The 27,264-nt window shown below is 44.0% G+C and overlaps 1 protein-coding gene across 3 annotated transcripts in view; it reads left to right on the top strand.

Annotated features, from left to right (window-relative positions):
* LOC124595771 (Ig-like and fibronectin type-III domain-containing protein 1) overlaps positions 1 to 27,264 on the top strand; it is a 1,092,366-nt gene that overhangs the window by 107,937 nt on the left and 957,165 nt on the right. For all 3 annotated transcript variants that reach the window (XM_047134656.1, XM_047134654.1, XM_047134655.1), the window contains one exon: positions 6,991 to 7,029. The gene's annotated coding sequence lies outside the window, so the exon portion shown is untranslated. The remainder of the gene's footprint in view (positions 1 to 6,990; positions 7,030 to 27,264) is intronic.

Below are 27,264 nucleotides of genomic sequence, written 5' to 3'. Positions count from 1 at the left end.
TACGAAATAAATCTACTTCATTCATTCAATCTTTACGTCATGCACGACTTATGATCTGCAGGTAAATACAATAAGCTTTGATGCAACCGGTGATGTGTACATACACATTTGCTCTCCATAAAGTCAGATGTCTGTATTAATTCCAATATCACCGTAAAACGCCTTCTGTGTGTCACGTATTATTAGATTATAGCACAGAGGCAACATGTTAAGGTAAAGATGAAATTTATCTTAACATTGCGCTCTAAGTTGCAGGCTGGAAGTAGTTAGAACCACCATTATTGTCAACAAATCAAACAGTAAGCGTGTAGAAGAAGGAGCGCGTTAAACAACAAAGACCATTAAAGAATTATAAAAATGATCAGACAGATTTTTTTTAGAGTCCTTAAATATATATATTTCATATTACCTTCTGTTAATAACACAGTTACAGTTATTTGGAGACGACTGCTGTCAGAATATTTCATTGTAAATGTTGAAATAGACTAAGTCGGTTTTTATCTCCTGAAAATGAGTAGAGTGATTATGATCTTCAACAGCCTGAATTTTGATCCTAATTTAACACGGATTACATTAATACCCGGCTGATTAGTAACCATGTATATTCATGTGCTCTGCCGGTAATTTTATACGTATATTGCCAAGGTCACATTGAACCAAGATCGTTCACAGACAATACTGAAAACGAAACACTGTTGTAACACATCTAGAGGATGATGTCACGTAAAATGTTCCACCAAATCGTCCTCGTGTGACAGTTACGTTTCGCGCTAGACACTGCTTGACTGAACTAAGTTCTTGGTAACTTTCGCAGATGTCATGCTGTTGCACTTCAACGGGCCAAACGTGGTTTCGTGCATTTTAGTTAGTTTATATTCGACTTCTGACAGCTTAGAGAAACCTTGAAACCTAAATTTAAATGGATATCGAGTTACTGGAGCAAAAGAAACATCGACCTCTCAGGAATTATGCACAAAAGAAGAAGACTAGAGTTTCCGGAAGCAAAAGGAATGTAGAGGCTTAATGTTGCAAGACGTTGCTATATTAAGCCGTAATGAACGCTTAGTACCGAAGGCTGTAAAACCAAAGTCTCTGGTCGACGTATACGTTAGCGGGTCATGCGACCCTGAGAGGAAATGCGTCTCGTAACCGTTGACTTGGCGAGAGTGCGCGAAGTCTTAAATTTACGCTTCCGCTTGAGCGTAGCTCGCCGCGGCTTGGCGAGGGAACCGGACGTCATCGCAACGCTAGCGGAGAGCCCGTCTGCGCATGCGCTGTAAGCAGCGCGAAGATTGAAACTGCCGGCCCGGCCGCGCGTCCCTGCAGTCGACTTTCGCAGTGTGGTGAAGGCGGCGACGACTCCTCGCCTACGGTTACGCCGCACCTGTTCGCTTCCAGAGACGGTAATCGTCTTACGTCTGAAGCAAGGGGGATCGGCGCTGTGATACTTGGAATTTTTAGTTTTCGATACGGATATCCCGCAGACACGGTTCGTGTATTAGCGTCGGTAAGTACACAGTGCTGATCGTCTGATATTGCTTTTCCCCTTCCCGTGCATAACTTATATGGTGTTGGAAGTGTTAGACATTCGGTTGTCATTTCCGTCTCAAGGACAGCTGTGGTATCATTTCAGTTCTCTTCATTTTTCATCTATTTCTTCCGTTTTTTCAGTAGTCATTCTAACGAAACTTCTTTTTAGTGCTTCAGGGTTCCTCAGTTACCTACAGCATAAAGTACTAATGTTTAGGGAAGGTAGATACTTATCTGCACATGTTAGTGCTGACACTGAAATAGTAATAGTGACGAAACAAAGCAAAGTTGTTCGAAAAGAAAATTTATGTTTAGTAATGTTTCACAAAATTTTATGTACTGGTTTTCTAAGTCAACTTCCTAGTGTTAATCCATAACAAATATGTTATTAACAAAAACTACCTCCAGGTCAACTAAAACTGCAGAGCTTTTGATAGATATCTCCTGAAATATCTCTTGTTAGAGGTTTAACGACCCTGTTTTTAGCCGATCAGTGAACTTACTCAACCCAATATAGGGGAAAATACAGTTTAACGAGCTATCCAAAACACAGTACAACCTAACACAAAGCGTTCGAGGGGCGTAAATCTTGATGTCCCAATTACAAAACCCAAAGACGGAGAAAAAATAACTACATTAAGTTAAAATTTTCTTCGGACTTTTTAAAATGTTGAATTATCTTCAGTGTCGTAACATTATATTTATATACAAAGTTCTTGCAATGTTTGTCACTTCACATTTCATCTTATCCTGTAGATGTTGCACAATGATTTTGATCCTACTTAAGGGGATCACAAGATTTACTATTCGTATCTCGTGTTTGCCTTTGCATAGACTTATATGGCGAGAGATAATGTTCCTGAGATAGCGTGGAACAAATGTATGTTGGGATCGCGTAGTGCAACAAAAACACGTTGGCTTAGGATTTACGTTAGTAACACTGTTGTCAATGATCCGTGTGACTTTTTCTATATGGATCAGAAGGAAACGTCCAAAAGTATAGCGTAGAGATTTGATTTGCCACTTCTTTTTACCTTTATTCTAAAAGAAATGTGCCAAACTAAATTTATTTACTTTTTCTCAGTAGTAAGAGCGACAGAGGAAAGAATTGAAAGACAGACGAACCATGGTGGCAGCTAGAAACAAATGCGAGTGATGCGAAAGTGTGTGACTTTATCTGTCAAATTAGTTACGAAGAGAGATAGCGTGGTGGCTAAGACAACAGATTCGTGCCGAGAAGGAGCAGTGTCTGAAACTTCATCCGGCAATCTTATTTTAACTTTTCAGCGAGTTTCGTAAATCGTGCCAAAGAATCCGGTATCACTGCTTCAAATAGGGAGCAAACGTAGATTATTGTGGTTCAGTGCGGATTTCCGCTCTGTCTTCCTAAATTGTTTTTGATTACTAAATCCCTTCTGACTTCCTTAACATTTGCCCTTATTCCATTGTTTCAGTAGTAGATTTGTTAATATTATCTGCCAAAAATTTTTGGGGGCAAGTACTCCGATATTATTTGGTTCCATAGCGAGAAGTGAAGCACTGGTTCGACTTCGAGTAAGACTATAGTTTCAAGAAGCTGTATGTAGCCACTATTGTAGGAAACCTTTGTATTGCAAGTGTGCGTCGAAGGGTTCTCTACTCAATATGACCAACCCCGTGTATGAAACTGTTCTCTCGTAAGTAGTGCCGGCCTTAGGCCCAAATGACACACGCCTTTTCTTGGGGCGCCAAGCAGAGAAGTGTGCCAGCGAGCCACAACTGTAAGGTTTTTATAAAATGGTTCAAATGGCTCTGAGTACTACGGGACTTAAATTCTGAGGTCACCAGTCCCCTAGACCTAGAACTACTTAAACCTGACTAACCTAAGGACATCACACACATCCATGCCCGAGGCAGAATTCGAACCTGCGACCGTAGCAGTAGCGCGGTAAGGTTTTTATACAGCACTATCAGAACCAGCAGTGACGCCCAAATGCAAAGTTTATATACCGTTCTTTTATCGCAACTAGTAGCGAATATTTACACTGGTGAGAATGTACGAGAATAAAGGGAGGGGGAGGGGGGAAGGAGGGAGGATGGGAGGGGTGCCGAATGATAAGTCGCTTCTCTGGTAGAATGTTCTCGAACCGGCCCGGCTCCTAAGGCTGTGGCGCCGGAGCCAGTATTCGGTGAGGATCTTTCGAGTAAGCCTACTGCAATCGTTTAGGGAGGACCCTCAAGCATCTGGATCACACTAACTTTCAAGTGTGACAGATGGATTCAACACCACCAGAACGTCTCTAGCTGTCAGTGAGCTTTGTGCAGTCTATCGGCCTTTACACCTAGTGTCTCCACAATGTCAAACTTCTCATAAACGCTGTACTGTTATAAGATTATTTCGCGTTGAATGTTATGAAGAAACTCGATCTAAGAACAGCTCCGATGCAGCCATAGAGATCATAACTGTGAGATCTTTATACAGGACTATCACAATCATTAATGGCTGCTTGTGGTGCCCCTGGGTCCCAATTGCAAGACTTGTGTGCTGTGTTTATAGTAGAAAATGTTTTGCGTGGCAATTCTTGGTCCGACATGCTCCTTAACTAAGATAAATTTTTTTATCCATCACAGCAGTCTCTGATCGTAGTAACCGGTTTCAATTATCATAATCGTCTTGCCACGTGGGATTAGCCGAGCAGTCTAGGGCGCTGCAGTCATGGACTGTGCGGCTGGTCCCGGCGGAGGTTCGAGCCTTCCCTCGGGCCTGGGTGTGTATTGAAACACTTTAGAAAGATACATCCATATCTGCCATTAAAGCTCTGTTCGAATCGACGCCTAGCTGCTTCGGAGCCGATGTTTTTCCCAGCGGTGACAAATGGTTCAAATAGCTCTGAGCACTATGGAACTTAACATCTGAGGTGATCAGTCCTCTAGAACTTAGAACTACTTAAACCTAATTTACCTAAGGACATCACACACATCCATGCCCGAGGCAGGATTCGAACCTGCGACCTTAGCGGTCGTGCGGTTCCAGACTGAAGCGCCTAGAACCTCTCGGCCACTCTGGCCGGCCAGCGGTGACAATTTTATGTACTGATTTTCGCACCCTATGCGTGTTCTTCCTACTACGCTGTATACGCACAACAAATAAAATTTCATTAATTGCTGACCTCCCTGGTGTTACTATTTCAATGTTCAGCACTGTATACAAGCAGTTCCTTATAAAATGATTAAGAAGTACAGGGGGTGACCAAAAAATTGTGCAAACGCCGCCAACACAACACATTATCATGCCTAATGCGGAGTAGGAAAACTGCTGGCATTCAAAACAGCTTCCAGTCGTCTCGGAACGGATAAATACAGGCCCTGTACGGCTTTCAGGGGAATCTTTTATTATGCTTCCTGCGAAATGTTAGGAAGTTCAGGTAACGATAATGGAGGTGGACAGGATTGCGCACCCTCCTTTTCAAAGTAGACCACAAATGCTCAATAATATTGAGAACTGGTCACGGTGGTGACCAGTGGAAATTCGACAATTCATCTTCGTGCTCACGAAACCAGTCCTGGCTGATGTGAGTTGAGTAAAATGGGGGCCCTTTCGTTTTGAAACACAGCATTACCATTGCGGGGAAACCACTGTATCATGGGATGGACTTGGTCAGCGAAAATGGTCACCTAATCCTGGGTATTAATGCTACCTATCGCAGTAACCATGGGGACCTTCGAATACACGACATGGCCGCCCCAAAAAAAATTAAATGATCGTGTGGCATTGTTGGCCAGGAGGCCCCATCCGGGGGAGTTCGGCCGCCTTACTGCAAGTAATTTTTAGGTGACGCCACGTCGGCGACTTGCGAGTCAATGATGATGAAAATGATGATGGACATACAACACCCAGACCCCTGCCGGGAATCGAACCAGGGCCCCCTGCGAGGTAGGGGGTAATGCTACCGCTACGTTACAGAGGCGGACATGGCCGCCCAAATCATCACCGAACCACCCCCACGCTCCACTCTCGAGACGTAAAGTCGACCAGAATTTGTAAAATATAAAACAAGTCTCATCCGACTAATTGAATTCTTCCTTTGTATCCTAGCCCAGGTTTTATGACTCCGAGACGACAGTTCCCCGTTACTTGCATCTAAGTGGTTTTGGAACTCCAATCGCCTGCAGTTCCCTGCTTTCGGAGCTCACTTCGTGTTCTTTTGGGCTGACAGCGAGAGTGACATTCAGTTCTGCATATACTTTTACAGCTCCAGACCTCTTATTTTTCGTAGCAACCCTCTTCAGTGACCGTCAGTCACAAATCACTCAATACTCATTTTCGCTAGCATTATAACTTATCGGATAATGCTTTGCGGCCTTCCCTGTATTCGGTATATATCTTCAATATGGGGCCTCTTGAAACACCAGACACGTCGGCTACCTTAGTTATGGAAGCACCCACCCCACAAGCATCAACAGTTTGCCCACGTTCCAATTCACCTAGCTCCAACACAATGCATTCACATCTACGCAGAACAGTGTTCTGACAACGACCGACACTTGCAACAATATTGAGGATACTGCACAGCTGCTGTTGGTGGTCAAATACAACGGCCCAGCCTGCAACTGACTAGCATCTGCATATGTAAAAGAATACATTGTCCGCTGTATGCTGTATTGTGCTTCATTAAAATCGTACTGTAAGCTAATTTCGGTCGTAAGTCATTATTAAGCACAGTTGCTATGTCGTGTAATACTAAATGTGACCTACCTTCGCGATCTCCACTACTTTATCTTTCAACAAGATACTGCACGACCGCATGTTGCCCGTGCTGCTCTACCCTCATGCGACCCGTTTTCAAGATCGCTTTGCCCCTCCCGCCGGATGTTCGAGTTCTCCCTTGGGCATGGGTGTGTGTGGTCTTCTTAGCATTAAGTTAGTTTAAGTAATGTGTAAGTCTAGGGGACGATGACCTAGACAGTTTGCTCCCTTACGAATTCACACACATTTGAACATTCTCAAGATCGCTCACCTCTCTTAGCAAGTGTGCTTGATAACGCCTCAAGGCCGAAATCAGCTACCAGTGCGATTTTAATAAAGCACAATACAGCCTAGAACAGACAATGTATTCTTTTATTAAACACTAAGAGGCTATGGATCCTTGTGGGGCCGGCGGGAGTGGCCAAGTGGTTCTAGGCGCTACAGTCTGGAACCGCGCGACCGCTATGGTCGCAGGTTCGAATCCTGCCTCGGGAATGGATGTGTGTGGTGTTCTTAGATTAGTTAAGTTTAAGTAGTTCTAAGTTCTAGAGGACTGATGACCTCAGAAGTTAAGTCCCATAGTGCTCAGAGCCATTTGAACCATTTGAACATCCTTGCGGAAGCAAAAATCTGCAAATATGTTCAAGCATGTATGTTTCCGTATTTTTTTCCAACCTCTGTATGTCTAATCGCTTACCGTGGCAACGCTATCATGCAATTTTCTCTTGTTCCAGATTCCACTGACCTTTCCATCTTACGCCAACGCTTAGAAGGTAAGTGGATGTGATATTTAACTCCCTTTTTTCTTTTTAATTTCCGCGTTACCGCGCTCTCAGTGCGATTTCCTGTGACGTCAGCGTGTCGCTGCTGTGTAACCATGGTGAGAGGTTTGAAGTGGGTCGCCAAGTGTTTTGCACGCTGTAGCAGCGCATCCCGCGATACAAACACAGGCTTGTGTCTGCTTTCACAGCTGTTTGCATGTCTTCAGTAGGTTGTTGAACTCACGTAGCAACACCGACAAGGAGGGTCATTTCCGAAAAACTCTCCTTTACTCGTATTTATCTCAGTACTAACACAAAGGACAGTCTGTACTCTACTAACACCATTTGGCCTTTCAAATGTTCGTTTCTAGCGACGCAAGGATGTTAAACATAGAGTGTAATAGTACCTAACGATATGGTACAGATACGAATACGTAAAGAGAAAGGTACCTAGGAAACCCTTACCAGAAGGAGAGCTAAGATGAATGGAAAATTTCTATGGCATACAGGAGTAGGTTGCTTTCGAAGGAACAGAAAAAAAAACACAAATAAAGAGAGGTAAGAAGGATCAAATTTGTTGGGTAAAATCGGTGAGTAGAATTCTGCAGATTATCACAAAACAGGCGAGACATGGGATAGCAACGAAACAAGCAAATTAATGAGTTAAAAAAAATTATTGCCCCACAGACCTCTTTCTTGGCTGCGTCTGTGCATAATTGCTTCGTAAATCTGAAATTTCCACTTCAGGCTCAATAAAGACTATGACATTAACATTATGGGTTTCATGATATAAAATCGCTTCCACACTCTTGGAAGAAATACGCGATATGAGATAAAATTAACAATAAATTCCTGCTTCGCGGCTAATCCTTACGAAAGGCGAAACTGGTTCCATCAATCATTAACGGTGAGATGAGTAATACAATTATTCCATAATAGTATTTTCTGAAGCTATCAGACACTGAAATTACGGTTTCTAACGTCACAACATAAAATCAAGGAAATCATTGCTGAGTTCCCGGAGAAGTGCCTGCCACACTGTCGATGCACACGTTATTTTTCATTGGTACTTATTACCTAAGCGCACTGGAGACAGAATTTTCCTGTTGGCCATAAGCAATACGAGAGGCAGGTACTGGGTAAAGTGGTCATTTAATGAAGAAAAGTATTCTTATGTAAACAGTAGCAAGAATACTGTAAGCTCTAAGTTCGTCTTCAATTTATGTTATGGGCTACGGGTTTCGGCGATATAACACGCTATCATGAAGCCCTCTATACTCAAAGTGGCTGAATTTTCCAATGGAAAACGTCTGTGTGTCATTTGCGAAAATATCCAATCTTCAGATCTGCTTACGTACGCGCGATATTAACAAGTGACAGCACCTCTAAGACAAAATTAAAATTTTGTTATTTTGACATGTGACACATTTACGTTTGTCACTGGAAAATTTAGCCACTATCTGGTACAGAGGGCCTGTTGATGGTGAACTATATCGTCGAAAGCGGTAGCCTGTAACACAAAATCGAGATGAACTTACAACTGACGGTGTTCTTGATTTTTTTTTTTACACCTGTATTGGCTGTTGTCCTATGCTGTAGCAAAGTAAGAATGGATGCGCCTAAGTTTTCTAATGTTTTACAAAGCAGATGTGAGCATTTGGAGGATCAAATAATAGTTGGAAGTCATCTATCTGAAACACATGGTGTATCATCCGATTTGGCACGTCTATATTTCTGAAACTAATAGAGATATACAATGACTTTTCTTTTTTTGATGAATGGGGGACTCAAAAAGCTTTTTTTTTCACACCTGTTCAGAGGTGTTCAATACGCCCTCCCTCAGATGCACGACATATATAAATCCGGTATTCAAATAGCTCCCACACTGCAACGACCTTGTCTTGAGTTACAGTTTCCACAACTGCCGTTATGCTATGTCCTAGTTCATTCATTGTTGTTGGTAAAGGACGCAAATAAACAAAGTCTTTAATAAACCCATATAAGAAATAATCACATAAAGTCAGGTCTGGTGACCTTGGAGGCCAGTAATGTAAGGCTGAGAGATGAAGTAGTGAAGGCAGCAGACGATCAAGTAGGTAAAAAGGCGAGGGCTAATAGAAATACTTGAGTAACAGAAGAAATATTGAATTTAATTGATGAAAGGAGAAAATATAAAAATGCAGTAAATGAAGCAGGCAAAAAGGAATACAAACGTCTCAAAAATGACATCGACAGGAAGTGCAAAATGGCTAAGCAGGGATGGCTAGAGGACAAATGTAAGGATGTAGAGGCTTGTCTCACTAGGGTAAGATAGATACTGCCTACAGGAAAATTAAAGAGACCTTTGGAGATAAGAGAACCTCTTGTATGAATATCAAGAGCTCAGGTGGCAACCCAGTTCTAAGCAAAGAAGGGAAGGCAGAAAGGTGGAAGGAGTATATAGAGGGTTTATACAAGGACGATGTGCTTGAGGACAATATTATGGAAATGGAAGAGGATGTAGATGAAGACGAAATGGGAGATAAGATACTGCGTGAAGAGTTTGACAGAGCACTGAAAGACCTGAGTCGAAACAAGGCCCCGGGAGTAGACAACATTCCATTAGAACTACTGATGGCCTTGGGAGAGCCAGTCACGACAGAACTCTACCATTTGGTGAGCAAGATGTATGAGACAGGCGAGATACCCACAGACTTCAAGAAGAATATAATAATTCCAATCCCAAAGAAAGCAGGTGTTGACAGATGTGAAAATTACCGAACTATCAGTTTAATAAGTCACAGCTGCAAAATACTAACGCGAGTTCTTTACAGACGAATGGAAAAACTGGTAGAAGCGGACCTCGGGGAAGATCAGTTTGGATTCCGTAGAAATGTTGGAACACGTGAGGCAATACTAACCTTACGACTTATCTTAGAAGAAAGATTAAGAAAAGGCAAACCTACGTTTCTAGCATTTGTAGACTTAGAGAAAGCTTTTGACAATGTTAACTGGAATACTCTCTTTCAAATTCTGAAGGTGGCAGGTATAAAATACAGGGAGCGAAAGGCTATTTACAACTTGTACAGAAATCAGATGGCAGTTATAAGAGTCGAGGGGCATGAAAGGGAAGCAGTGGTTGGGAAAGGAGTGAGACAGGGTTGTAGCCTCTCCCCGATGTTATTCAATCTGTATATTGAGCAAGCAGTAAAGGAAACAAAAGAAAAATTCGGAGTAGGTATTAAAATTCATGGAGAAGAAGTAAAAACTTTGACAGAATTACAATGTCATCGAAGAACCTCAGAGACAGCAAAGGACTTGGAAGAGCAGTTGAACGGAATGGACAGTGTCTTGAAAGGAGGATATAAGATGAACATCAACAAAAGCAAAACGAGGATAATGGAATGTAGTCAAATTAAATCGGGTGATGCTGAGGGAATTAGATTAGGAAATGAGACACTTAAAGTAGTAAAGCAGTTTTGTTATTTGGGGAGCAAAATAACTGATGATGGTCGAAGTAGAGAGGATATAAAATGTAGACTGGCAATGGCAAGGAAAGCGTTTCTGAAGAAGAGAAATTTGTTAACATCGAGTATAGATTTAAGTGTCAGGAAGTCGTTTCTGAAAGTATTTGTATGGAGTGTACCCATGTATGGAAGTGAAACATGGACGATAACTAGTTTGGACAAGAAGAGAATAGAAGCTTTCGAAATGTGGTGCTACAGAAGAATGCTGAAGATAAGGTGGGTAGATCACGTAACTAATGAGGAGGTATTGAATAGGATTGAGGAGAAGAGAAGTTTGTGGCACAACTTGACTAGAAGAAGGGATCGGTTGGTAGGACATGTTCTGAGGCATCAAGGGATCACCAATTTAGTATTGGAGGGCAGCGTGCAGGGTAAAAATCGTAGAGGGAGACCGAGAGATGAATACACTAAACAGATTCAGAAGGATGTAGGTTGCAGTAGGTACTGGGAGATGAAGAAGCTTGCACAGGATAGAGTAGCATGGAGAGCTGCATCAAACCAGTCTCAGGACTGAAGACCACAACAACAGCAACAACAACAACACCTTTTCCCGTGAAACTGCGCAAAACACATTAAATTTTGGAGAGTCCCTCTTATGTTGTACAACCTCACGTTATGACGGTTCACTTTTCCATTTAAATGGGACTTTCCCTCGTCACTAAACGCTGTGCGTGGGAGAAAACTGCCATCCTCCATCTTGCCAAGAACAAAATAACAAAACTCCACTCGTTGTTGTGTGTCACCTTCACGAAGAGCTTTCAGTAGCTGAATTTTGCATGGTTTCATTTGTAAACATCGATGTAACACACGCCAAACGGACATCGGGAGCATGCTGAGCTGTCGAGCTGCACGGCAAACGGTTTTCTGCGGACTCCTTGTGAAACTATGGCGGATGCGTTCGACGTCTGGGTCCGACACTAGGGGACGGCCCGGCGAGTTGCCTTGTAGGAGGATCCACACCATACCTAGTACGAAAGTCACGCTGAACAGTTATTAGTGAGCCGTACAGCGCAAAACGTAGAACACAAAACGCTTTATGTTGCCCCGACACCATTTTTAGTAGAACTGAAACGGGCGCACACTGATGCTACCTAGCGCGAACCATTTAAAACTCTTTCCAACAGTACGTTTGTTCAAGCACATATCTCAAATAACATGATAGTTATGATTATTTTAAATCGCTATGATTCTTTTTGATACATCCTGTGTATCATCAGCAGTGTGTTGAAGGATGAGACTTGTACGTTTCCAGCTTACCTGAGGTAGCGCTTGCTGCTGAGTGAGAACCCTGAATCCTCGATGCCTTGAATTACTACGACCACCTGAAAGAGCCACAAGTCGGCGGCAGGCTTCGTTGGGACTTCTCCCGTTTGTCCTTAGTTGCTGTGACGGCCACGTGAGCATTAGGCGGCTGCTTTTTTCATCATCGTGCCCTCTGGAGCGTGATACCGGCCATGAGACGCACTTGGCGGTGTGTTGTATTTCATTGGCAGCCACGGCTGCTACGAATTGCAGATGTTCACATTGCAAAGCGAAGCGATCTTTTATTCTTCAGATGTTCTGAGGAGAGAGGGGGCACCTTAGTCCTTCCAATAGGAAACTTAAATGGGAACCGTTTGGTAGGACTACTCCGACATTTGCCTTACATCCGAAAAGGACTCTTTATCTGTGAGACGTGATATGTACTTGGCCCCAAGCTGAGTTTGGAAGAATGTACACCTTGCCAAATGCGTTCTCTCTAAAGGCAGGAAACGCTTTCAATTATTTATTGCACAAGAACCAAACATTGCACATATATCATACAAATGTCATTTTGAAGAAAAAGATGAAAGTTTTTTTTTTTTTTTTTTTTTTTTTTTTAATGTATACCACCACAGCGTAGTTTGGTAATTTACCGATAGTCAGCGCTAGTCGCAAACTTGACGAGTTGAGGTGCGGAGCGAGCTTTCTGTGCGTTGGAGTTCGACAAAAGCAAGTGTGATACAGCTGTTCAACGGATGTTTAGAACTAAGTACGCTAAGAAGCCACCAACAAGGAAGGCCATTTACCATTGGCACAAAACATTCCTTACGACGGGTTGCTTTTGCCCGGCAAAGAGAAGCGGACGTACCAGTGTGAGTGAAGTGAATGTGGAGCGCGTACGAGAGACATTTGTAAGGAGTGCAAAGAAATCAGTGCGTCATGCATCCCGTGAACTCGAAAAGGTTCCAGTAACAGTGTGAAATGTTCTGCGACAGAAGCTGTCAATGAAACCATTCAAATTGGAGCTAGTGCAGAAGCTCAATGACGACGACAAAGTTTTGTTCGCAGTTGAAACAATTGAATCACGATGGGGATGGCATTGTTGATAGCTTAATTTTTAGCGACGAAGCCACTTTTCCACACTAATGGGAAAGTGAACAGGCATAATTGTCGAATCTGGGGTACAAATCATCCACACATGCACTGAATCTGGGCGTGATTCCCCGAAGGTAAATGTTTTTTGTCCCCTGTCACACCGAAAACTGCACGGGCCATTCTTCTTCGCCAAGAGCACTGTCACTCGATATTCCTACTTGGACATGTTGCAGCAATGGCTGATACCTCAAATGTAATCGGACTCTCCGTTCATCTTTCAGCAGGATGGGGCTCCACCCCAGTTACATCGTGAAGTTCGTGGGTACCTGGACACGGAGCTGCCGCATCGATGGATCGGCCGTGCTACAGAAGGGGACAGCTGTTTCATGAAATGGGCCTCCCTGATCAGCAGATCTCACTCCGTGTGACTTTTTTCTGTGGGGACACATCAAAGATCTGGTGTGTGTACCGCCTCTACCACGTGATGGGCAGAGCTCCGGGAGAGAATAAGGGAAGCGACTGACACAGTCGGCGATGCCATACTGGGACGGGTATGGCAGGAATTCGATAGCCGTATTGACTTCTGCCAGGTTACTCATGGTTCGCATACCGAATGTTTGTAAAAAATACTTTCAGAGTTTCTCTTCAAAATGCAATATGTATGACATCTGTACAATGTTTAGTTCATGTGCAATAAATAATTGAAAGTGTTCCCGGACTTTTTGTACATCCTGTTGATCTGTGGTTGGTGGATATGAGGTTCAAATGGCTCTGAGCACTATGGGACTAAACTTCTGAGGTCATCAGTCCCCTAGAACTTAGAACTAGTTAAACCTAACTAACCTAAGAACATCACACACATCCATGCCCGAGGCAGGATTCGAACCGGCGACCGTAGCAGTCGCGCGGTTCCAGACTGTAGCGTCTAGAACCGCTCGGCCATCCCGGCCGGCTGGATTTAAGGATTATTCACTCCTTTACACCATGGGTCCCAAGAACAGAAAAAGGTGAGCTCGTGGTGCAATTGCTACACTGTGGCAAGAATACGAAACTTCCAAGTTTCGTAAAAATTCAGCACGAAAAACTACCACTGCTCGAAATTTGCGTTGTTTAATGATTTTCAGGCCCCTGTTTTGACGGTATTTCAATACAACAACACCCAGTCGCACCTGGTGATAAATGTGGTTTCATCCCTAACTTTGGCCAAAGAATTTGTCGTCGACTGTAAACGTGCCTGTTTGGGTTAAGCTAGTCGACGCTACATCTACATCTACATGGATACGCTGCAAATCACATTTAAGTGCCTGGCACAGGGTTCATCGAACCACCTTCACAATTCTCTATTGTTCCAATCTCGTACAGCGCTCGGAAAGAACGAACACCTATACATTTCTGTGCGAGCTCTGATTTCTCTTATTTTATCGTGGCGATCGTTTCACCCTACGTAAGTCGGTGTCAACAAAATATTTTCGCATTCTGGGGGAAAGTTGGTGATTGGAATTTCGTGAGAAGATTCCGTCGCAACGAAAAACGCCTTTTTTCAATGATGTCCAGCCCAAATCCTGTATCATTTCAGTGACGCTCTCTCCCCTATTTCGCGAAAATACAAAACGTGCTGCCCTTCTTTGAACTTTTTAGATGCACCCTCCCTGGCGACGATATACGAAGTGACTGGTTGAGTGGGGATTATGGGACTAAACGGCGATACGAAGGGTTTTGAGTACACAAGACCCCATCTCGGGGAAAGTGGATAAGGGAGATGCTAGCTTACAAAACCCGATTTTTTTTTCCCTCGGCGCCAGTACTATTACACCAAACCTGGGACGATCGATTTGCGACGAGTGATGTAGAACTTTACATTCTCGTGTCTCCACAGTAAGCACTGGCCGTACTACACCTCTCGTAACAATGGAATTTTTGTTTAGGTCCTCTGCGCTACCAACGTACTTCTATTGTTGCTTATTCTCAGAGATGGAAAATTTCCTTTTTCCAAGGGTTTCCTCAATTAGCCCATAAGGTGTCCTGTTACGATGGGACACAAATCCACCTCAGTTTTCAGCGCTGTTTCAGAATATACCGGGTAATCAAAAAGTCAGTACAAATTTGAAAACTGGATAAACCACGGAATAATGAAGATAGAGAGGTAAAAATTGACACACATGCTTGGAATGACATACGGTTTTATTAGCACCACTCGATATTGCTAGACGCGTGAAAGATCTCTTGCGCGCGTCGTTTGGTGATGATAGTGTGCTTAGCCGCCACTTTCGTCCCAGGTCCGCAGACCTCAGTCCGTGCGATTATTGGTTTTGGGGTTACCTGAAGTCGCAAGTGTATCGTGATCGACCGACATCTCTAGGGATGCTGAAAGACAACATCCGACGCCAATGCCTCACCATAACTCAGGACATGCTTTACAGTGCTGTTCACAACATTATTCCTCGACTACAGCTATTGTTGAGGAATGATGGTGGACATATTGAGCATTTCCTGTAAAGAACTTCATCTTTGCTTTGTCTTACTTTGTTATGCTAATATTGTTATTCTGATCAGATGAAGCGCCATCTGTCGGACATTTTTTGAACTTTTGTATTTTTTTTGGTTCTAATAAAACTACCTGTCATTCCGAGCATGTGTGTCAATTTGTACCTCTCTATCTACATTATTCCATGATTTATTCAGTTTTCAAATTTATAGTGACTTTTTGATCAACCGGTATCTTCGTACATCCACATTTAAATGGAGGACAGTGGGACGTCAGCTGGTATAAATATATATTAAAAATGAAGAAATTCCTCAAGCTGTATTTAAGAAATCGATTTTATTTTGGCAACTAGTTTCAACGTTGTAACAACGTCATCTTCAGGCCCATACACTTGTTGACGTCAACTGCGTGCGGCTGATACTAGAAGTCATTGGTGACATACCGACGTGCTCCGTGTAGAAGTTGGTTAGTGACTCAAATACAGAATATGGGTGTCAACTGCTAGTGGTGCCTAACGTTGACGCAGAGACGTAGCAGTCATAATACTACTGATGATGGTACAAATGTGCGGTAAAGAACAGTTGTTTGCGTTATACACTACTGGCCATTAAAATTGCTACAACACGAAGATGACGTGCTACAGACGAAAAGTTTAACCGACAGGAAGAAGATGCTGTGATATGCAAATGATTAGCTTTTCAGAGCATTCACACAAGGTTGGCACCGGTGCCGACACCTACAACGTGCTGACGTGAGGAAAGTTTCCAACCGATTTCTCGTACACATACAGCAGTTGACCTGGTGAAACGTTGTTATGATGCCTCGTGTATGGAGGAGAAATGCGTACCATCACGCTTCCGACTTTGATAAAGGTCAGATTGCAGCCTGTCGGGGTTGCGGTTTGTCGTATCGCGACATTGCTGATCGCGTTGGTCGAGATCCAATGACTGTTAGCAGATTATGGAATCGGTGGGTTCAGGAGGGTAATACGGAACGCCATGCTGGATCCCAACGGCCTCGTATCACTAGCAGTCGAGATGACAGCACCTTATCCGCACGGCTGTAACGGATCGTGCAGCCACTTTTCGATCCCTGAGTCAACAGACGGTGACGTTTGCAAGACAACAACCATCTGCACGAACAGTTCGACGACGTTTGCAGCAGCATGGGCTATTAGCTCGGAGACCATGGCTGCGGTTACCCTTGACGCTGATCACAGACAGGAGCGCATGCGATGGTGTACTCAACGATGAACCTGGGTGCACGAATGGCAAAACGTCATTTTTTCGGATAAATCCAGGTTCTGTTTACAGCATCATAATGGTCGCATCCGTGATTGGCGACATCGCGGTGAACGCACATTGGAAGCGTGTATTCGTCATCGCGATACTGGCGTATCATCCGGCGTGATGGTATGGGGTGCCACTGGTTACACGTCTCGGTCACCTTTTGTTCGCATTGACGGCACTTTGAACAGTGGACGTTACATTTCAGATGTGTTACGACCCGTGGCTCTACCCTTCATTCGATCCCTGCTAAACCCTACATTTCAGCAGGATAATGCGCGACCGCGTGTTCCAGGTCCTGGACGGGCATTTCTGGATACAGAAAATGTTCGACTGCTGCCCTGGCCAGCACATTCTCCAAATATCTCACCAAGTGATAACTTCTGGTCAGTGGCGGCCGAGCAAGTGGCTCGTCACAGTACACCAGTCACTACTCTTGATGAACTGTGGTATCGTGTTGAAGTTGCATGGGCAGCTGTACCTGTACACGCCATCCAAGCTCTGTTTGACTCAATGCTCAGGCGTATCAAGGCCGTTATTACTGCCAGATGTGGTTGTTCTGGTACTGATTTCTCAGGATCTATGCACCCAAATAGCATGAAAATGTAATCACATGTCAGTTCTAGTATAATATATTTGTCCAATGAATACCCGGTTATCACCTGCATTTCTTCTTGGTGCAGCAGTTTTAATGGCCAATAGTGTAGGTGTACCTGAATTACCAGAATTTAGTCTGCAAACACGGGTGGCGTTAGGGCATCTATGAACCAACCGATGATAATGTATACTAAGCACTTAGCTTGTAATAAATAATGTGTTCGTCGACCGGATAGAGCTCTTAAGAGGACGAGACGGATTATTTGAAGTACCACGGCTCGGCGCCTGGATACAGCGTGACGTCAGCGGCTGAGGCTCACGGCGGACTCGAGAGCTGCCACCGGCGGTTTCTGCGAAAGCCTGGCGGTTGCCGGCCACCCGGCGCCGGTGTGAACGGCCTGGCGCGCGCGGGCTCGGCCTTGACCCAGCGCGGCCTCGAACCCCTCGCGTCACACACCCACTGGCCGGAGGCCGCCGAGCTCCCGTCCCTGCGCAGTGCCTCAGGTCCAGGTGCGGAGCACGGGGGAGGCGTTACCACGGGCCTAACAGCGGTCGCTGTTACAGACCTTCTAACATTTTGCGTGGTGTCTGTCTGTTCTAAGTCGTGTCTCCCAACCACTTTCGCCCAACGACGCTCTGAGCGTGTTTTTTAGGGAATTGACTAGTTTGAACCTGGGACCTGTTGCTGGTAAGGAGACGCCAGACCACACATGACATGTAGAGTTCAGAAGAGTTGATATAATCAAATTCTTAATTATTTCAGGGTCAGCTCCACTGCACTCCCTGTAAAAGAATCTTAATACTAACTAAATTTAGTGGAAGGGGTTCAAGGCTTTCCTATTTTTAGTTATCTGGTAAAATAACGTCGAAAAAGCAGTTAAGTTTATTATTGGAATTTTTATTCTACGCACAAAACATTGATTATAAATTGCGCTATTGATGAAATGAAATATTTTAATACAGGATGTTAAAAACCGACTATGTTCAACAAAAATGTGAACTAATATTCCCTGAATGGTTTTCCAAGTTCTACAATGAATCGAAGGATGACATATGCCATATCACATCTATAATCTATTTCATAAAAGAGAAAACTATCAAAATGGTCTGCAGTGACTCTCAACTGTCTTTAATTACTTATTTAACTTGTAGTAAATTACAGTGGCTGATGTGGCTTCTCAATAATAACAGAAAAATCATCGCGCTTCAGATTTTAACTTCCAGTAGCAAATGTGAATACCACGAAGTTTAATTGACGATCGACACGAGTATTACGTAAAAAGGGGATGTAACAGATGAGACTTCTGCAGTTCTGAGTGAAGCCTTATCCACTCTTATGCGGCATCATGTGCGTTCATTATCTTGTCGGTGGTTAGGCAGCATTAGCGGTGGTGGGCGGCGCAGCTCCACACACTTCGCCGTCTCGGTAGCAACTCTCTCGAATTTCTCTTTACTACAATTTACTAAAGTGGGTTTAAGAGAAAGGTATCTGGCTGTGTTTTCAACTGACCAATCAGGGTCTCAATGTTAAACTTAAGCTCTGCCTACAAAAATTCTGTCTATCCAATGAGAAACGTTATAGTTTTCGTGGTGGGGCAATGTTTTTAATGTTTGCTACGTAACAGAGACGCGTATAGTCTCACGCTAAAACTTGCAGCTGGTGTGGCCCTTTTAGTGTTATCGTAAGATCTATACTGTTCTTCTGGAGGGCTCTATCTTCTAACATGGGCTGGAGGCTGCTCTGGCGATCGGCCGGCGATGTGGGTGTCCGTCCCTTATCGTAGGGCCTTCTAGCCTACACAACTCTGCTCTCGGCTTCTCGTTTCTCCCCTCGGAACTGCGTCTGTTTCACGGTGGAAAGGTATGACATGCATTTAGGCGTTCTTGTGTTAGTCCATTTGCTCACTGATTGATCGTATGTGACATACTGCCGGATTTGCTATCATGTCAGGGTTTTCATGGAAGGTGTTGGATTTGCCTGACTCCTTCCAACCTCACTGCAGCGTGAATTACTGTACCTGTAAACTGCTGACCACCACGAAGGTGGCACACAAGAAACGTCCTGTCATCAAACCTACAACTACATCTACATCTACATCATGCTCGGCAAGCCACCTAACGGTGTTGAAGTGGAGGGTACTTTCGGTAGCACTATCTGATCCCTCCAATCCAGTTCCACTCGCGAATGCTGCATGGCAAGAATGATTGTCGGTAAACCTCTGTATTGGCTCTAATTTATCGAATTTTCTCCTTGTGGTCAGTACGCGAGATGTATATGGAGGGAAGTAATACGTTGTTCGACTCCTCCTGAAAAGTGCTGTCCCGAACTTTCAATAGTAAATCTCCCTGTGATGCACAATGGCTCTCTTGTAACGTGTGCCAGTGGAGTCTAAAAAAATGGCTCTGAGCACTATGGGACTTAACTTTTGGGGTCATCAGTCCCCTAGAACTTAGAACTAATTAAACCTAACTAAACTAAGGAAATCACACTCATTCATGCCCGAGGCAGGATTCGAACCTGCGACTATAGCGGTCGCGCGGTTCCAGACTGTAGCGCCTAGAACCACTCGGCCACCCCGGTGGGCGCCAGTGGAGTCTGTTTAGCATCTCCGTAACGCTCTCTCGCCAGCTAAACGATCCTGTGCGAAACGCGCCTCTCTTCGTTGGATCTTCTCTATCTCTTCTATCAGTCCTAGCTGATAGGGATCGCAGATAGATGAACAGTACTCAAGAACCGGGCGAACAAGTGCCTTATAAGCCACTTCTTTCGTGGATGAGTTACATTTCCTTAACACTTTTCCGAAGAATCTGAGATCTGGGGTCTGCTTTTCCCACTACCTGCTTGTGTGATCATTCCACGTAAGATCGCTCTGGATAGTTATGGCAGACGCTGTCTCGATTTGTTTGTCATCAATAATGTAGCTGGGCCGTAGTGGATTTCTTTTCCTATGTATGGGGAGTATGTTACATTTATTTACATTCAGGGACAACTGCCAGGGCCTGCACCATTTATCAATTCTCTGTAGGTCTCTCTGCAAATTGTTACTATCTTCTGGCGTTGCTGCTTTGGTATAGACAAGTATTTCATCTGCGAATAGCCTTAAAGAGCATCCGACGCATTCTACTAGATTATTTATATGTATTGTAAACAGCAACGGTCCTATCACACTTCCCTGTGGTACCCCGGATACTACATTTAGATTTGTTACGTCAAGATCGACGTGTTGAATTTTTTTTAAAAATAATCGATATTGATTTTTTAAGAGGAGATTTTTGTTTTCCGGGAACGTCATACAGTCTTCGCTCACTATTCACGTTAAGTAGTCGAGAAGAAAGTGGGTTGCCAGTGGTTACTAAAGGTGAATGCGAAGAATGTTTCAAAATTAGTTTCCTCTCAGTCATGATGCACACTATAGGAAAGACTGTTACGTCCATTGAGCGATAATTTTGTGTGCTAGCTGGATACACAGAAATAAATCAACTGTCAATCACGCCTTAAAACCATAAAAATAATACTATTGTTCTTACTGTGTGTGTGTGTGTGTGTGTGTGTGTGTGTGTGTGTGTGTGTGTGTACAGATTCTTTTTACGTCCGCTGGACGATTATCACAGTGCATCTTTATATAAGCTACAAGAAACGTATTTTTGTTTTGAAACGGAATTAGTGCCATTCCAGGAACATCGCCCGTGTTGCACGTACCTTACGTAAGATGCGTTTAGCTGCTTAGCAGAGATGTACGAAGGGTGACTCGTTTTCCGAGAAAGAAATCCAGTTCTTTGCCGGCTATTACCTGTTGCTTGTTGACTTCGCTTCATTACCTTATTGCCCACGGCTGCGATATATTCCTTACGAACCGTTTCTTGTCCGAAAAGGAACCATGCAACTCTAGCGTCGCTCACGTAAGTTCGATGCTATGCTGTAGGATGGAAGGAAGGAAGGAAGGAACAGGAAGGGGTTAAGTTTGGGTGAAGTGAGCAAAATATGCTGTCACGAAACCTACGACGTACATATTTCAAAGTGATACCAAGAAGTGCGCTTCGCCATACAGAGTGGGATATAGCTGCCGGAGACTAACGCGGGGGCTAGTACTGCTTCGTTCCTGGAACCCATTAATTACCGTTTTTAGTTGTCAGGCACTGCCCCGGCTGCAAGAAATGAAATCTCCTGCGTCAATTATGGTCAGCGAGAGCAATGAGATAATTACGACGCTTCTGAGAATGCGGACCGTACAGAACGCCCCCCAGCTGTTCTGTTATTATGCTAAATTAACGTTTTATCTCAGGTAATTGAATCCATGGACCGTAATACGTTTGAAAGTGGACAGCAAGGTACAAACATGGAGAAGTGGAGAAGGACTCCTGAAGATAACATGCGCGTAGCTTTGAAAGAAAGAAAATGAAGCTCCCCTAGGCCGCGCGCCTGAGCAAAATGCAAACCAAGGCTTGCAAAATATTTCCGCCACGACGTGAATCCCATTACAGAATAGAAGAAAGAACCGTTAGCGAACTACATAATTCCTGTTGCCTGCAGTCCTAATTTCAGTTCTGTTGTGGGCATTTTAAAAGATGTCAATTTTGCAGCAGCATTCAGTAGGATTCATCTGCAATACGGATTTGAAACAAATACAAAGTAATTAACCCGTAAGCACTACAGATAATGCGTTGAAAGACCGCAAAAACCAGGCGAATGCAAAGTGTCTTAATACGGCAGCGCGGGTTGGACGAACAATGGTAGCGATATAATGTGTAGCATAACAACCAACAGTCTATGTATGACAGAATGGAAATCTTACCCGATAATTTCAGTAAAGATTAGCAGCTCAGGAGTTACTGTGTGCGACTTGACATCTGATAACTCAGACATAAGTCTTCGCTAGGCTTAGCGCTCGTATCAGAAAAGCAGAGCACATACAGTAATTTCAAGTTAGAAAGACCACAAAATTTTGTTCAAATGTTCTAGTTGTATTTTCGAGAGTTGGCGTGACCCTGTTGTGAGAACATACTTTTAAAAAATAAATGCATAAGTAAAATTAATAACTTCCTGGAATTGTCTTCAGTCAATATTGAGAAACAAAAACAACATCTTAAATTGTTCGATAATGTTGTGTTAGTGTCATGATAACGAAAGTTATTTCTGCGTAAGGTGAGAGTTACTCAAAAATAATTTTTGTAATAGCCAGCAATTGCTGAACATTGCTATCCACAGGGTGTGGCTGTGAGCACTATGGGACTTAACATCTATGGTCATCAGTCCCATAGAACTTAGAACTACTTAAACCTAACTAACCTAAGGACATCACACAATACCCAGTCATCACGAGGCAGAGAAAATCCCTGACCCCGCCGGGAATCGAACCCGGGAACCCGGGCGCGGGAAGCGAGAACGCTACCGCACGACCACGAGCTGCGCACTCCACAGGGTGTATCGCAGTTAATCAGTGGATTGTTTTGATGGCCTCTCGATGTACAAAGAAACTGGTACTACTACGTAATATCGTGTAGGGCCCCCGCGAGCACGCAGAAGTGCCGCAACACGACTTGGCATGGACTCGACTAATGTCTTAAGTAGTACTGGAGGGAAATGACACTATGAATCTTGTAGGGCTCTCCATAAATCCGTAAGAGTACGAGGGGGTTGGGATCGCTTTTAACAGCATGTTGCAAGACGTCCCATATATGCTCAATAATGCTCAAGTCTGAGGAATTTGGTGGCCAGCGGAAGTGTTTAAACTCAGGACAGTGTTCCTGGAACTACTATGTGGAAATTCTGGAAGTGTGGGGTGTGGCATTGTCCTGCTGGAATTGACCAACTCCATCGGAATGCGCAATGGACATGAATGGATGCAGATGATAAGACAGGATGCTTAGTATGTGTCACTTGTCAGAGTCGTATCTAGACCTATCAGGGGCCCCACATCACTCCAAGTGCACACGCCCCACACCATTACAGAGCCTCCACCAGCTTCAACAGTCCCCTGCTGACATGGAGGGTCCATGGATTCATGAGGTTGTCTCCATACTTCCATCCACTCGACACAATCTGAAACGAGACTCGACCGACCAGGTAACATGTTTCCAGTCATCAACAATCCAACGTCGGTGTTGACTGGCCCAGCCGAGTCCTAAGGCTTTGTGTCGCGCAGTAATCAAGGGTTCACGAGTGAGCCTTCGGCTCCTAAAGCCCATATCAATGATGCTTCGTTGAATAGTTCGCACGCAGACATTTGTTGGTGGCCCAATACTGAAATCTGCAGCTATTTGCGGAAGGGTTACACTTAGGTCACGTTGAACGATTCTCTTCAGTCGTCGTTGGTGCCGTACTTGCAGTATCTTTTCCCGGCCGCGGCGATGTCGGAGATGTATGTTTTACCGTATTCGTGATATTCGTGGTACACTAGAGAAATGGTCGTACGGGAAAGTCCCCACTTCATCGCTACCTCGAAGATTGTTGTGTACAATCGCTCAAACTCACTTAAATCGTTCAAACTCACTTAAATCTTGATAACCTGCCATTGTAGGAGCCGTAACCGCTGTAACAACTGCGCCACACGCTTGATGTCTGACATAGGCATTTCCAGCCGCAGCGCCGTATTCTGCCTGTTTACATATGTCTGTGTTTCAATACGCATGCCTATACCAGTTTCCTTGGCGCTTCAGTGTATAATCTTCACTGCCCGTTGTTGATGCTTTGCATGTACGCCTTCTATCAAAGATAACCGGTCACTTGACTTTAATATGGGATGTGTCCACCCTTCGCCGTTATAACTGCTTGAACTCTGCTAGGGACTCCTTCAGTTAGGTGTCTGCAGGCCGGCCACTGTGGCCGAATGGTTCTAGGCGCTTCAGTCCCGAACCGGCTGCTGCTACGGTCGCACGCTCGAATCCTGCCTGGGGCATGGATGTGTGAGATATCCTTAGGTTAGTTATGTTTAAGTTGATGACCTCAGATGTTAAGGCCCATAGCGCTTGGAGCCATTTGAAGCCATTTAGGTGTCTGAATGCTGCTTCATGAAAGGGTGTAAATGACACGCTGATACACTCATCGCTTCCGAGTTGTCCCTCTGGTGTACCCAGTACACACTGCTATAAAATATGTTGATATCCTTCCACATTTAGAGTTTTCGAAAGCCCAAGAAGGGGACCACACCCTAACCACGAGAAACACTCCCTTACCGTAACACAATCTTCTCTGAGCTTCACGTGATGGCAGGCGACGTTCTCCAGGCGTTCTCCAAACCCAAAAGGCCTCCACCGAATAACAGTGTGTAACGTGGTTCATCACTCCAAATCATTAATTTCCAGTCATCGATAGCCCTGTCGCGTTGCTCTTTACATCACGTGTCGTTTAACAGTGAGTATAGAAAAATGTAGCTTTCACGAGCTGCCTGACGTTTTTTAACTCCCTAGGCACAGTCATTGTGCTAGCTGGCTTGCTGGTAGCACCCAAAACGCAGGAACGATTCCTTCCTGCGACTTAATGCATTTTTTCGCAACTCTGTTGCGTAATATGTAATGTGTAACTGACGACCAGGTGTGATGGGAAGAAGATTCGCCAGAATGAAACACTAAGCAGTAACAGCGGGAGCCTAGGTGAGGAGAGATCAGTGACTTCCAACGTGGACTAGTCATTGGATTCCACCTGTGAGACAAATGCACCACGGAAATTTCAGCCCTTCTAAATCTGACCAAGTTCGAATATAATAACTTTTCTTGAGACTGAGAAGCTTACGTCCACGAATCGGCATGGTTTTAGAAAGCATCAGTCGTGCGAAACTAAGCTTGCCCTTTTCTCACATGATGTACTGCGAACTGTGGATGGGGGGCAACAGGCAAACCCCATATTTCTGTATTTCCGGAAAGCATTGGACACTATGCCCCATTACAGGCTGTTAACAGAGGTACGAGCGTATGGACATATGAGTGGCTCGAAGACTTCTTAAGTAATAGATCTCAGCATGTTGTCCTCGTCGGCGAATGTTCATCAGAGACAAGGGTATCGTCAGGAGTGCCCCAGAGAAGTTCGAGAGGACCGTTGTTCTTCCCTGTATACATAAATGGTTTACTGTACTGCAGATCCCGACGGAGGTTCGAGTCCTCCGTCGGGCATGGGTGTGTGTTTGTCCTTAGGATGATTTAGGTTAAGCAGTGTGTAAGCTTATGGACTGATGACCTTAGCAGTTAAGTCCCTTAAGAGTTCACACACATTTGAACATTTTTGAACGTAAATGGTTTGGCGGCCATGTTGGGCAGGAAACCGAGGTTGTTTGCTGATAATGCTGTCTGTGGTGTACGGTAAGGTGTCGAAGTTGAGTGACTGTAGGAAGATACAAGACGACCTAGAGAACATCCAGTTGGTGTGATGAATGGCAGCAGATAGCTCTAAATATGGGGAAATGCAAGTTAATGCTGATGAGTAGGAAAAATAACTCTTCATCGTTTGGATGTGGCATTAATACTGTACAGTCAAGTCGTTTAAATATCTGGGACTAATGTTGCAAAGTGGTTTGAAATGAAACAAGCATGTGAGGACGGTTGTAGGGAAGGCGAATGGCCGACTTCGGTTTATTTGGAGAATTTTGGAAAGTGTGGTTCACCTGTAAAGAAGACCGCAGATAGGACCCTGGTGCGACCTATTCTTGAATACTACTCGAATGTTTGTAATCCATACCACGTCGAATTGAAAGAGGACATCGAAGTAGTTCAGAAACGGGTGCGTCCAAACAACTCGCAAGCGTTGCGGAAATTCTTCGGGTACTCAAATGGGAATCCTTGGAAAGAAGGCGACGTTCTTTTCGAAGAACCCTATTGAGAAAATTTAGAGAACCGGCATTTGAAGCTGACTGGCGAATGGTTCTATTGCCGCCAACATACATTGCTCATATAGACACTCGTTTTTCCCTTGTTTTATTTGTGAGTGGAACGAGAAGGGAAATCACTATTAGTAGTACATGGCACCATCCTCCACGCACCGTACGGTGGCTTGTGGAGTATCTATGTAGATGTAAATATATGTTGTCTGTGATATGATCGCGATGTGAAAAAGAGAAGAAACAACTATAGCTGGACGAGGACCAGGCGATCTCATGAAAGGACAAACAGAAACCGTAGCGTACTGCTGACTTGGAGCTTTTCTGGTCTCCATATCATCAAATAAATTGTCCACATAACGAAAATAGTATTTAAGTCGCATGAGAACGGAGAGCATTGACGTACCATCGTAACCTTCTTTTGGACGACGTTAGGCATTAAATCTTAAAATCCTAGTAATAAGCATTTGATCTCCATCTACCGTGATTCTACCACCTTATTGACACTCGAGCTGACAATATTACTGTGGCTCACGTTCACACTTGGAGAAGTCACGAGGTTTATAATTTAAGAATGCAGGCGATTACGTGCACCTAGCTTCATGACATCGAGTAGGTAAACCAGTGGAGAGTTATTTCGGAGCTCACGGAACAGTCTGAAACGAATAGTCGACCTGCACAGGCTTTCGCCAGTTGGCTGTTCAAGGACACGAGAAACGGTTAGCCGCAAACCGCAGCCGCAAAAGAAAGAGAAACCGCCCTCTGACTTTTTGTTCTTCTTTTTTTTCTGCGTCTGGTACTTCGGCGTGTTACCAAATCCTCGTTGACTACAGTCAAAGCACACTTTAAAATATTCAATGTCACTTGTCGCAACATCGCGTTTACAGACATGCTGTTGAAAATCTTCCTAGTCATTTCATGTTACCAAAATTAATACTAAAAATTTTTACCAAACAATTAAACATATATTTGAAGACTATCGGGCACCTAGTATTTGTTTAAAAAAGCAAATAGCAAAGTAATGAAAATAACATTACAAGGAAAATTTTGAAGTATTATCAAAGTTTTTTGACAGGGTCCAAAACTGTCCAGTTGGAACAGCAAATTTAGAATTTTTAGTAATCCAGAAAATCTTGAGGAAGACTACTTCCCATCAACAGGACTAGAAAGTCATGAAGTAGTCAAAAGACTTAGAAACAACAAAGCAGGTAGTGAAGACCCCATACCGA

Source organism: Schistocerca americana, chromosome 2, assembly GCF_021461395.2.
Source record: "Schistocerca americana isolate TAMUIC-IGC-003095 chromosome 2, iqSchAmer2.1, whole genome shotgun sequence".
Classification (NCBI taxonomy): Eukaryota; Metazoa; Arthropoda; class Insecta; order Orthoptera; family Acrididae; genus Schistocerca; species Schistocerca americana.
This window is presented reverse-complemented; position numbering and strand designations above follow the sequence as displayed.